Source organism: Lissotriton vulgaris, chromosome 4_1 (assembly GCF_964263255.1).
Source record: "Lissotriton vulgaris chromosome 4_1, aLisVul1.2, whole genome shotgun sequence".
Classification (NCBI taxonomy): Eukaryota; Metazoa; Chordata; class Amphibia; order Caudata; family Salamandridae; genus Lissotriton; species Lissotriton vulgaris.
The window spans coordinates 1,927,839,519-1,927,852,260 of record NC_141691.1 but is presented as its reverse complement, the minus strand read 5'-3'; positions in this window follow the sequence as shown (position 1 = coordinate 1,927,852,260).

Sequence of the window (12,742 nt, the reverse complement as noted above, 5' to 3'; positions counted from 1 at the left end):
TCTGGAGTGGTGGAAGCTGCTAGTTACAGGGAGTACACTCCGCACAAGTTGCTGAAATCATTGCCTTGAACCGTGCATGCCTTGTTTCTGATCAAATCCAAGTCACAGACTATACCGATAGCAGTACGGTTTGGGTGTAGTTCATGATTTGTGACAGGTATGGTTGCACAGAGGGTTCCTAACGTCATTGAGGTCCCTGATATGAAATGGGGTGCATGTGAGACAACTATTGGAAGCTTTGCAACTGCCAAGAGAAGTGGACAATATTAAATGTGCAACCTGTGGAAGGAGAAATTATTTTGCTCCTATTGAAAATAGATATTTTGAGGAATGTGCTTGCTACTGTGCTATTAATGCATGTGAGTTCATTGGGGAATATACAGGCGAGAGTACAGAGAAGACCGAACTCAAGATGATGCTAGCAGCTCTGTACACATGGGACGAAGTGAGGTGATTGCAAATGGAAGTAACAGAGAAGGAACAAGCGGGTTGGATCAGAGCAGGTTATGAGAAAGGGAAAAATGTCATTTGGGTGTAAGCTGATTGGAGGACAGTAGTACCGGATTGCTTTTTACATCCAATGGCAGAGAGGCATGGTTCAATCTAAGGCTCGAGTGATTGTGGAAGCTATGTGTCATCGGTGTATCACATGTCAACAAATGAATGTTGGGAAGAAGACTTTTTTTGCCTTGAGTCACATTGGCAGATCAGGCGGTCCTTTAATTGGATTCAAATGGATTTTAATGAGATGCCGGTGTGTAGTGGGTCAAGATGCATTCGAGTTATTGTGTGCATCTTTTCTCAATGGGTCGAAGCCTACCTGCATAGAAGGTATGATAGCCTCATGGTAGCTAAGTTGTTGCTGAGGGAACTCATTCCTAGATTCCAATTTCCAACTACATTGGAGTCCGAAAGAGGTACACGTTCCCACAATGAATTTAGGAAGTTGTTGTGCACCAAATTGAATGGATCAAAGACTACATTGTAGCTACAAGACTGAGGCATCAGAAATATTGGAGCAAATCAACGGTACATTGAATTCAAGGTTGGTTAAAGTGTTTGCTTTGACATCTTTGAAGTGGCCTGGTGCTCTACTCTTAGTGCTTATGAGTCTGCGCAGCATTCCTGAGAGGAGAACTGTGCTGTTACCTCATGAGATACTTATGGGAAGAGCAGTGCATTTGCCTGTTGTGCCTGTTACCACGTTAGTAAACCCCTCAGATGATTTGGTCTTTGACTACTGTAAAGGATTGGCTCATGTGGTTCATTCTGTGTCTCATCAGATTTAAGCAGTGACTGCACAGACCTCAAAGGAGAACTGCCATGACCTGAAGCCATGAGATTGGGTCCTCATAAGAAAGCATGTGAGTCTTGATTTCCGTTTACGTGGGCCATATGAAGCGATCTGAAGTGTGGCGAAGTGCGGAATCGGGTCCATTTCTCTCACACCCTACAAGTTCTAGGTCCCTCTGATGAAATAGCTCCTCTACCAGAAGAAACTCCAGCCTTGAATGAGGGGTCACAGGAGGGGACAAGAAAAGCTGTAGAGGTACCTGAAGAGGCTGGATATATACCAAGTCGATCTGATGGGGGTCAAATTACACAAGACCCATGTATAGACTCTGAGGGAGACTGTAACGTTGCAAGTGATAGAGAGTCTGACTCAAATGAAGAGACTGGTATGACATGTGGTCATGTGCAGTTGAGGAAGAAGGATGCTGCAGGTACAACTTGGCCTGTGAGTCAGAAAAGAAGAAACCTGCGATTTGAATCTGTAATCAAACTAGCACCAATAAGTGAATCTTCAGAGTCCAATTGTAAGTGAGACTGAGCTAAACTCAGACAGTGTGAGAAGATCCAGGAGAGCTCAAGTGCCTTGTTGGAGATACTCCTCTTCCGAGTGGACTTATCTGGTTGCAAATGCTGGGGAGAGCGAGGTCCTGGATTTCGGTGCTGATTGTCGACATTTTGCTGATCGTTCCTGAAGTTAAAGCCAAATCACAACTGACGTTGTCTGTTCCTTTTCCACGAAGGCTAAATGGTTTACGGACTCTGATTCTGGAAGATGTCAAACACCCAAGATGAGGAGAACCACAGTCTCCTCAAGAGATCGCAGCATTGAGAGCTGAGTTGTTGCAACAAGCCATTGGGGAGTTTAGCTCTGACCTGATAAGGGATGCGAACTGAACTTCAAAAAGTAAATTATTTGTTTGAAGAAGATAAACTAGGCCCAAGTGGAAGCAGAATACATTTAGGGATTTCAATCTAGAAGAAGAAAAAGAAAGAGAGCTAGATAGGTATTTGAAGCTCTGAAATACTGTAAAAGCAGAGAATGTTGAAAAGAGCTTTCCAAGAATTGAAAAGTTGAAAGTACTTTTTCAGATAGAGAAAGACAAGTGGAGAAAAGAAACTCTGTGTGTTGATCCTCTTTAGTACTGTAATCGAGCTATGTTAAAGATGGAGTCTGGACATTCGAATCATAGGCACAAATGTATTATAGGTGCACTCATTGTAGGGGTAGTTGTAGTAGGAGCTGTAGTCATTATAAAGTCAACATTAAGTTAATCTTGAAACAAAGAGTATGGAGTGGGGGTACATGGGACATCCGCACCTACCACTGTTGTCTCAAAGGAGGGTACACTAGGATCTGAGAAAGGCTTAATAGAGCAAACTAGTTGATTTCTTCATGGAGACCTATCCAAGGGTGATTATACATTGAATGCTTATGCTAGGTTGCTGTACGAATATGTAAACACTATGGAAGTCAGGGATAGTTTTGTGTGCTGGCAAATACCTGCTGCGGTTGAGCAGGGTTTACACTACCATCACTTATCCTTGACTTATGGTATTAGTTCTAATTTACTCCTTAGTATGTTTTATAGAAACAGCCATTACGTGTGCTAGTTTTCAAATTATGATGTGGTACTTTCAGAAATACACGTATATAAACATCTGAATAAATATGATAACTATAAGAGAGCAGAAAGAATGGGAAATTACTTCTTACCAATAATGACACTAGACACTGCTTACACACATAGACATAGCTTAACATATATACTAACAGACATAGAAAAGAAATGTATTGACCAAGTGGAAGACAGACGTAGGGGATTAGTTATAATAGTGGCAACAAGGACAACGATTCTGATAAGACCAAGGAGAAATTTTCTCATAAACTAAGGGAAGTTCTGATCCTATAGCTTTGGATAGGCAATAACGAGGCAAGCTTTGCATACGTCAGGTTGAGAGTCGTTATTATACACTGTTTGTGGGACAGAGTGTGTGTGGCCATATCTTCTTAGTCAGTGGTCTTCGGAAGACGATTTTGAAAAAGGCAGTTTGAATGGTTCTGGGAGTATATTTTGTGTGTGGAAAGAATGCATGTATTCAGTTACAGAGCAAATGGTAAGGTGCTTGTTATTTGGCAGTCGTGATCCAAAAAATTGTCTTGTGAATGACTTGGAGATTTCTGTAGGAAATTCAAACAGTAGTGAAAAACGTGGACTGAATGCTGAAGAGGTTGTGGGGGATATATTTGGACGCTAATACCTAGTTTGGGAGTGTTGTTGAATGATATTAAGATTAGGAGGCTGTCTCCCATAGTTGATAAATTATCTGTTAACATGGCTCAGTCTTTATTTCTTGTAGATGGGGAGATGGTCTCGATAATGGCGATAGTTGATGGAGAATCACCTTGCTTTAGATGTTTCTGAGTCTGCTGGATGCTGTAGGTCCAACAGTGTTGTACTTATATTCCTGATAAAAGAAAAGATCTGAGGGAGATATATTAATAACATCACTAATAAACATTATGAAATACAGGACTAGGAAGCTGAAGGATTTTGAGATAAGTTCGGAATAGGATTTAGTACAGTTTGAAAATGGTTTGCAAACCTGGAAGTGGAATCTTTGGATACATCTTGAAACCAATACTGATTTTCATAATCTTTATCATTGTCTTGGTAGGGATGATACAGGCATATAAGTAACACAGAGCAAGGCTAATGGAAAACTCCTTAAGAGAAAGAATGAGAAGGATGTAAAGACTTCAGGACAGTCACCATGAGAATTTGAAGCAAATGGAGAAGTTCAGACGGAGAAGAGTAGCAAGAACATCGGTTTAGATCAGTGTACTCTGCAGGGATGTTTTGAAGGCTTTAGGATGACTCAATGTCATCAGAGGGGGCAACTGATGGAGTGGAAGTCTCATTTCATTTGTAGGGGAGCATCATGATAACGAGTAGAGCTCACTCGCACATAGTTGTGCAATTATATTAACATGAAGTGTTAGCATTTTGAAATTTATTAACGCAATTACGTGACATGTCTTAGGTTATTGACAAGTAGTTTGGAGAATTGACCTAAGAAATGGATGTAACTAGCAGAAATGGTAACATGAAAAACTTGTTTTGTGAAGTTAGCTCCACTCATATACTAAATGAGTTTAACACTGAAAATTCTATAATTTGGTAAATGTGTTTGTTAAAATGCTATATAGTTATGCCAATTTGTAATGTTTAAGGCAACACGTTCTTATGGAACTTGTAGGCCTGAAATGCAAGACCCTTAAAAACTCTCCCTCAGATTAATCATTGAATTAGCATTTGTGCACTGTAGAATCTGTTCTTTCTCATGTTTTGATTTGCTGGTGAAGAAGCGTTCTTTTAGGCAGAATAATGTCTTTGTTTTAGCTGCTAGGCAAGGAGAAAAGAAGATACGATCGATTGACTTGGGTCGATGAGGGAAGGACATTGGTTTTCACAAAGGAGAAGGCCAAGGAGCCAAGGACAAAATATAGCAAGGGTTGCACATGAAGAACATTGTGGAAAACTACATGCAGGACTGTACCCAGAGTGGCTGGCGTATGCGAAGTGCACTATGGGAATTCTTCCTGTGGAAAACTGATTGTTGGAACTAGGGAAAGTGCCCACTTCTTTCTTACCTTCAGAGGAAGAGCGTCTCAAAACGAGCTCTTGCTCTTGCGATAGTGGCTTTATGCTACTTGACCCATTGACTTCTTAGGAAGACTGAAGCCTCGACACACTGACACCTTTCCCTTTCTATTGAAAATGCTTATGTAGGGATGCCATCTTAGTGCTAGAGTAGTGATAGTTTTGATGCGTTTTACTCCTAAACACTTGATGCTGGAACATTTGTACTCATGCTTCTTGATTTTCTGCATCCTATTTCTTGAATTAATAGTTTTGTTCATGCGTAGATGTGTCTACATGCTAATTACTCTGTATTTCTATACCCTCGTTTTGAGGTGTCTCATTTCTCAGTTTTTTTTGGCTTTTTAATACATTAATTACCTTTATATGGTTGTCCATGGATTATTATCCATTAAGGACAATTATTGACCAAGTGACTGTGTATTAACAATTTTCTCCCCGTCACACTTTCATGCTGTGAAAAAGAACCTCTGGAGTGTGTCTCTAGAAAAGATTTAGAACTGATGGGCTCGGCCCTTTCACCTTCATGTACAAAAACTATTCTTTACAGAACGCAACCATCCTTTTGCTTTGGCGAAAGGGTGCATTCGTCAGCACATAGCAAACTAAAGTGTACCAGCGCAGTGAGAGAGGGAAGCACTTTCCTGCTTTCTCCCTGTCAATCTAAAGTTGCTGCACTGAGTTGAGTGAATTTTTCATAAATATTGGCCTTAGAATGTAGGCAACAATTTAAAATGCATTTTGTAATCTTAAATTCAGAAGTGTGAATATTAACAAATAAAAAATTCCCCACTGCTTTCAAATCAGCTCCAGCAAAGACAGTCCTTTTGTTTTTTACCAACACTTTGGGGCATATTTACAAGAAAGTGGCGAAGTGTGTTGATAAGCCAAAAAGTCTAATGACGCGATTCGTCACTTCAGAAAAGCAGGGCTGCATAATATTTACTAGAATGTGATCCAGCCCTGCGTTTCCCCCTGCGCTGACGCTAAATTTAGCTGCCTAGCGCCAATGCAGGCACCCATGCACCATAGTGCAATGGTGCCTGTGTTGATTGTTTATGTGGAGGAAGGTCCCCCTTCCTGCACATAAACAATCTTTAAATGCCATTCTGTAACTTCTATAATGCAGCACACATAAAAGTTGCAAAACAGCATTTTTTAAATGATTGTTTATGTACAGGAAGGGGGACCTTCCGGGACATAAACAATCATTGGCGTTTTGCTGTTTCTATGTGTGCTGCACAATGCAGCACACATGGAAACAGCAAAAGTTAACGCGGAGAAATGAAGCATTTCTCCTCATTTCCCGTGTTTACAAGGCAGCGTTAAGCCAAATAAGGTGAAGCTCCTATTGCAAAATAAGGTGAAGCTCCTATCACCACCGCGCTTGTAAATATATCCCTTAGTTTCTCAAAAAAATCTAAAGGTTCAAGAGTATGTATTTTTTCTCTGTAGCTTAATTCCATCACACACTTCTTATCCTACTGGCAATCTAAAGGGTGATACCACATAGTTCAAACAGGAGAAAGCAACAAGGAAGCACTCAAAAGAATGAAAAGAAGTGAAGTGCTCCGCTGCCTGACCTTAATGCAGGAATTAATGAACCATAGTAAGCCTCTGAGCCCTAAGCACCAGGCCGACTTTTCCTGTTTGCACACTTTTACAGGTTGCATTGCAATGTTTTGATATGACACTGGGTCCTTCCAGCCTTGCAATAACTGTTGTGCATGTCCCAATTCCACCCCAGGGCATTTCATACTGTGTTCTGTGACCCACTTTTACCCATTGAGCTGTGGCTTGATGACCATTAAGACTTCTGTATTCTTCCTTTCATGTATATTTTTAGAACAGCTTATTCTTCAGTCTGAGAAAAACCAGACAATGAAATAAGTCAGCATAACAAGCGCTCTATCATTTAATGTACGTCATTAAAGAGCGTCTTTCTCAGACTGAGAAATGCCGAAGAAATCAGGCAGTTAGTATAACAATAGGAAAACTAAGACTGTTTATTATCCCATGTTACTTGCCGTAACAAAATAAGAAACTTAAGGGGCATATTATCAAGGGGGTTTATCTCTGCTTTTTTGGCTTTAACAGCCAAGAAAGCGGAGATAAAATGATCTCCCTATTACCTAGCTGTCGCTAACACCAGTTAGCGACAGCTAGTAGGAGATAGCGACCATCTTGGGCCCCACTTTGCATGTCAGTGATATTTATCACTAATGACATGCAAAGTGGGCGTGCCAAGATGTGAGCGACTGGAAACTGTCGCTAACATCGCATATTACCAACTTTTGGAGATATTCGCGCTAAGCGCGAATATCTCCAGAAGCTAACACCTGCCCTGAGCAGTTCTTAGCCATGTTATCCAATGGGAGGTGGATAACATGGCTAAGAGCATTAGCTCGGTAATGCATGAATATCGCTGACTTTTCAGCGATATTCATGCATTCTGGCCGATTTTTATAGCATTTGCGATAAACCTTGGTAATACCAAGGTTTATCTGCAATAAAAATTGCCGCAGCTCAGCGGTAAATTTTTGTCTCTATCCAAGCAATAGCGATAATTATCGCTATTGCTTGGTAATATGCCCCTTGATAATTTGGTGAAAGACACACTTATCTTTTCAAAAATATCGATTTGCAAGAAAACTACGTCAAAAATAAAGTCGTCAAAAATATTGAGGAACAGAATAAAGAAGGGAAGCAGAAATCCTATGTATATAATAATGTTTTGTAAAAATATATTAGTACATAGTATCATATACTTGAAAACAGGTGTAGTAAATATCGTTTTTTAAATAATGTAATGCATATTAGTTATTATATTTATTTCAGATATTAGAACTGTATTATATTTGTTTTTTATATTTTTAGTACAGTTTGAATTTTATAATGTGTAATTAGAATGTGTCTGCATTTAATTAATAACTTCTAATTTAGTAGCCGGTAGTTGGGTTTGTAAGGAGATATGGGAAATTATTTGAAACACCGTTTCTTATTTAAAATTAATTTGTGATGATAATTACATATTTAATTGGTAATGATGTAAATTAGTGAATTGAATAAATATAATATATATTATTTTAATTGAAATGCATTTATGATTTTTAGTTTGCAATTGTTTATTGCTAAACACTAATTTATAATTTCGTAGTGGGTTGTTCTGTATGTAGGTGAACAGGATGAGAAGTTATCAAAATGATAAACTAGTGTTAATTATTTCAAAATGAGTTTTAATATTTATTAAATATATAATTTGCAATTATAAAATTGATTCATTATTATTTTACTCATGTAAGTTATTTTTGCGATGGATAATGTTTAATTTATGTTTTTTGTGGTTTCATTACTAATTGATACTTTTGCAGTGGGCTTTTTGGAGAATAGGGAGGGAACGTTTTTAAATTATACATTTGTTTTTTAACTTATTTTTTGTGAAATAAAAATGTAATTGGTAATTAACTACGTAAATTCTGTATTTGATTATTAGTTATGCCAATTATTTGTTGTGTTTTAATTAGTTGTTAATTCATTGATACAGATGGATTTTATATTTATCATTTGGCTTACTTTTATTTGTATATAGCTACCATTTTAATGTTATTATTGTTTTATCTATATTTTATTTTTAAGGGTACTTTTTGTTGGTTTTACAAACTGATTTTTTTTTACTGTATTGATTTAGTTTTATATTTGTTAAATTATGTTTGTCGTATTACATTGAAATGTAGTAATCACTTTTATTTTAATTTATTTTGAAAACATTTTTTATGTGATGTAAAATGTATTTTAATTTTTTTTTTTGTTGAACATATGAAAGCTCTTTTATAATTAATGGGAATTGGGATCGTATATCTAACCCTTTCCAGAACAGTTTCCCTGATTTGCTTATGTTTGAGTGAAAAGAGTAAATGTAACCCCTACAAAGTCCCACACTTTCCCTACTGTTGCTCAGATTGGAGTGCAAATAGTAAATTTAGCTCGTCCAAAGTCCACCTCTTTCCATGAGTTTGCTTACTTTGAAGTGGGATTAGTAAATCTTCCTCCTCCAAGACAGCTGCGTAACAAGGTGCCCCGCACACCACCTGTCCCGCCAGTGCAAGGGTCCCAGAATTCCAGGAGGCCCCCTAATCACAGTATTCTGGCCTGACAGCAGGGTGTAGAGGGGGGGGCTCCATGTTATTTGCAGGGGGGCCCCTCAAGCTTCTCCAAGTTCCAACACTTTCTCTATATTTTGCTTAGATTGGAGTTAGAATGTTAAATCCAACTGTTTTAGAGTTCAACGCTTTTGCCTGTGTTGTTTATTTTTGATTGGTATATTGGATAATACTTCTTTCAAGTGTTTCTGATAATTATAAAAAATTAACTTAATTTAAATTTTATTTGTTATATTTATTTTATTTTCCGATTTAGTGTTTTTTATAATATACATTCGTCTATTTTAATATATTATTGTCATTTGTTTAAATTGTTAAAATATTGAGTTAATGATTTTATGTATTTAAAGAATATGTGTGTATATATATATATATATTTTTTTTTTTTTCAACGAAACAGTCTGTAACCGGTGCGCTCCCAATATAGTGGGTGCCAATTTCGAGGCCAGACCAAGCCTCGTAGAATATTGACCAGCAACTTATTAAAAATTGCATTCCCGAACACAGGAACTTTTTCTTGAAGCTTATTTATTTAAGCATGATAGAAACCGCCACCATCACCCACCAACGTTTCGAACAAGAGATGTTCTTTTTCACGGTATTGTGAGTCCTTCTTTCATTTCACCCTTTATAGTGTTAGGTAAAACCCAGAGCAAAGCATTCTGGTCTTTGTATTTCACAAAGTAAATCAGTGTTTTTTTCATTCTCTTTTGATTCAACTTTATCAACAAGTAGCATGTATGCAATCTCAACAATTTCGGTGGGTTGGTACACAGTTTTAACAATTTCTCAGCGTTATTATAAGTAACAGTTTCACGTTAACAAACCATGTTGATTTTCTTTTTTCTTTTTTGCTCTGGGTATAGTACCATAGAGCTCCGATTTTAAAAAATTTTTAACAGTCTATTTGAAGGTATAGTACCCTCAATAAGCATTGTTAATCTCATTTTGATAATGACCTATCCAACCCATTTGTTGAAGTCCAGAAATTGCAATGGATTTACAAATGAACATGCATTTCTTCATCCCCGTTTAATCCATACGGGGCCTTTGTTTTGAAACGAATGATAAGACACGATTCTAGTTTTCTCAATTTGAGAGTGCGGTTACCACCTCTCTCATTTGCCGGTACAGTTGCAATACCAAAATAGCGAATATCTTCCCAGTTTGTTTTATGCTGCAAGTGAAGATGTTTGGAGATTGCATATGACATGTCTTTATTGTGGATTGCCCTTAGATGTTCCAAAATGCGTTTTTTAAAGGGCAAATTGTACTTCCGATATAACGCAATCCGCATGTACATTCCAACATATAGACTGCATACGGTGTCTCGCATGTGATTTTTTCTCTGATTTCGAAATCTTTGCCTCTTCCATCTTTTAATTTGGACACTGATTTGCCGATTTTACATGCCTTGCATTTGTTGCAATGTACAAATCCCATTTGTTTCGGTGTTAGCCATGTAGTCTTCTTGACTGGTGAAAAGTGGCTTTTTACAAGTTTGTCCTTCAAAGAGGGGGCTTTTTGAAACGTGATTTGAGGGCATGTTCCAATTGTTGTTCCGATATCTAGATCTTTTTCTAAAACATTCCAATATTTGTTAAGAATCTTTTTGATCTTGTAACTTTCTTTGCTATATGTTAGTATTAATCTCTTTTTGTCTTCATTTGTTGGTTTGATTTTGTTGATCAAGGTTTCTACTCTGGGAATTTGTTTCGCACGTGACAGTCCCATTTCCACATCGCTATGTTTGTATCCTCTTTTTCAGAAGCGATTCTTGCTGTCTGCAAAGCTTTTTTGTACCATTTCATCAGTAGAACAATTTCTTCGCATTCTGATAAATTCTCTGTACGGAATACTTTTCAATAATTTTGAAGGATGGAAACTAGTTCCGTGAAGAATACTGTTGGTTGTCGTTGGTTAGGATAAATTTTAGTTTGAATCTGTTCCTCTTCTATATACACTTCGACGTCCAAATATTGTATTCTTTTTGAGCTTATACTGTAGGTGAATTTTAGTCCTACTTCGCTTTCACTCAGAATGTCAAAGTTGTCTTTGAAGTCACTTTGGCTCCAATTCCAGATTATAAAAAGATCATCGATGTATCTCAACCAGAGTTCTACTTTAGTTGTATATTTTTCAAATTTTTCTTGCCACGCCACAAATTTTTCCCACCAGCCCATTGTTATGTTCGCGTAGCTTGGTGAAAATGATATCCCCATGGCGGTGCCACGTTTCTGGTTGTACATTTTGTGATTGAAGAGAAAGATGTTATTTCGTAAGCACAGATTGATCATATCCAACAGCATTTTGGAGTGTTTTAATTCTTGAATGCTTCGCTGACGGCGAAAGTATTCTACAGCCTTGAGACCCAGTTCATGATCTATCGATGTATAGAGAGATACAACATCGATAGTTATAAACTGAAAACCCTTTTGCCACCCCGTGTTTGCCAGTATCCGCAGAAAATCTACAGTGTCTTTGATGTAAGAGCTGAGATTCATCACTATGGGTGCCAGAAATTTATTGACATATATAGAAACATTTTCATATAGTCATTCACAGCTGGAGACTATTGGCCTGCCCAGTGGATTTATTAGTGTCTTATGTATTTTTGGCAGAAAATAAATTGTTGGTATCACAGGACTTTCATTTAGCAAAAAAAGCGCTTCGTTGTCATGGAGGAGGCCATCTTGTTTCCATATTTTGATTCTTTTAGCTAGATCTAAAGTTAGATCATTGATTGGATTTACTTGCAATTGTATGTAATTTTCTTGTATTGTGAGTTGTCTTAGGGCCTCTTCCACATAGTCCGTCGTGTTCATTATTACTGCATTTCCACCCTTATCTGCAGGCTTTATAGTTATTTTTTCATTTTTCATTAGATTTGTTAGTGCCACACGTTCATTTTTTGAGAGGTTTTCTTTTTTCTTTGATGTGATGTTTTCCATTTTGTCGAGTTCTGTCATCACAAGGTCGTGGAATTGATCAATTCTGTTGCCAGGGCTCAGAGTTGGACAGAATCTTGATTTTGGTGTTTATCTGTTCGTATTTCAAGGTCTTCTAAAATTTGTGTTTCCGAAGGATCCATCTCTTCAGAATTTGAGGTTAGTCCGCAGATCGTTTTAAGATTTGTTATGTCTTCCATATTGAGAAGTTCTTGTTCCTCACCGGGATCGGAGCTTGTGGGGCTTTTCATTGATGGACGTTTTGCGGAGAACTTTTTTAGTTTCAGCTTTCTAAAATATTTGTATAGGTCAATCCTTGTCTCTCCATAATCATGGTGTTGTTACGGACAAAAAGATAAACCTTTGTTAAGGACTTTTTTTTGTCGTTGGTGAGGGTGTAATCCGAAATATTCACTATAAGATTATCCTTCATTCTTATGTTGGTTATGTTCTTGCCATCCTGTTGCGAAGAGGATAATCTTTTGTTTTTTCCTTTTCCTCTACGTTTTTTTCTCCTTCTTTTGATGCTGAGGCAAGATGAATTCCCCTCCCTCGACCTCGTCCTCTCCCTCGTAGTTTCGGGGTCTGTTGGTCCAAGTACATTAGCTTCATTTCGTCTAAAAAATGTGTTTGTATGTTTAGTCTTGGTCCTTGCTCTTCTTCACTCCAGTCCGATTCT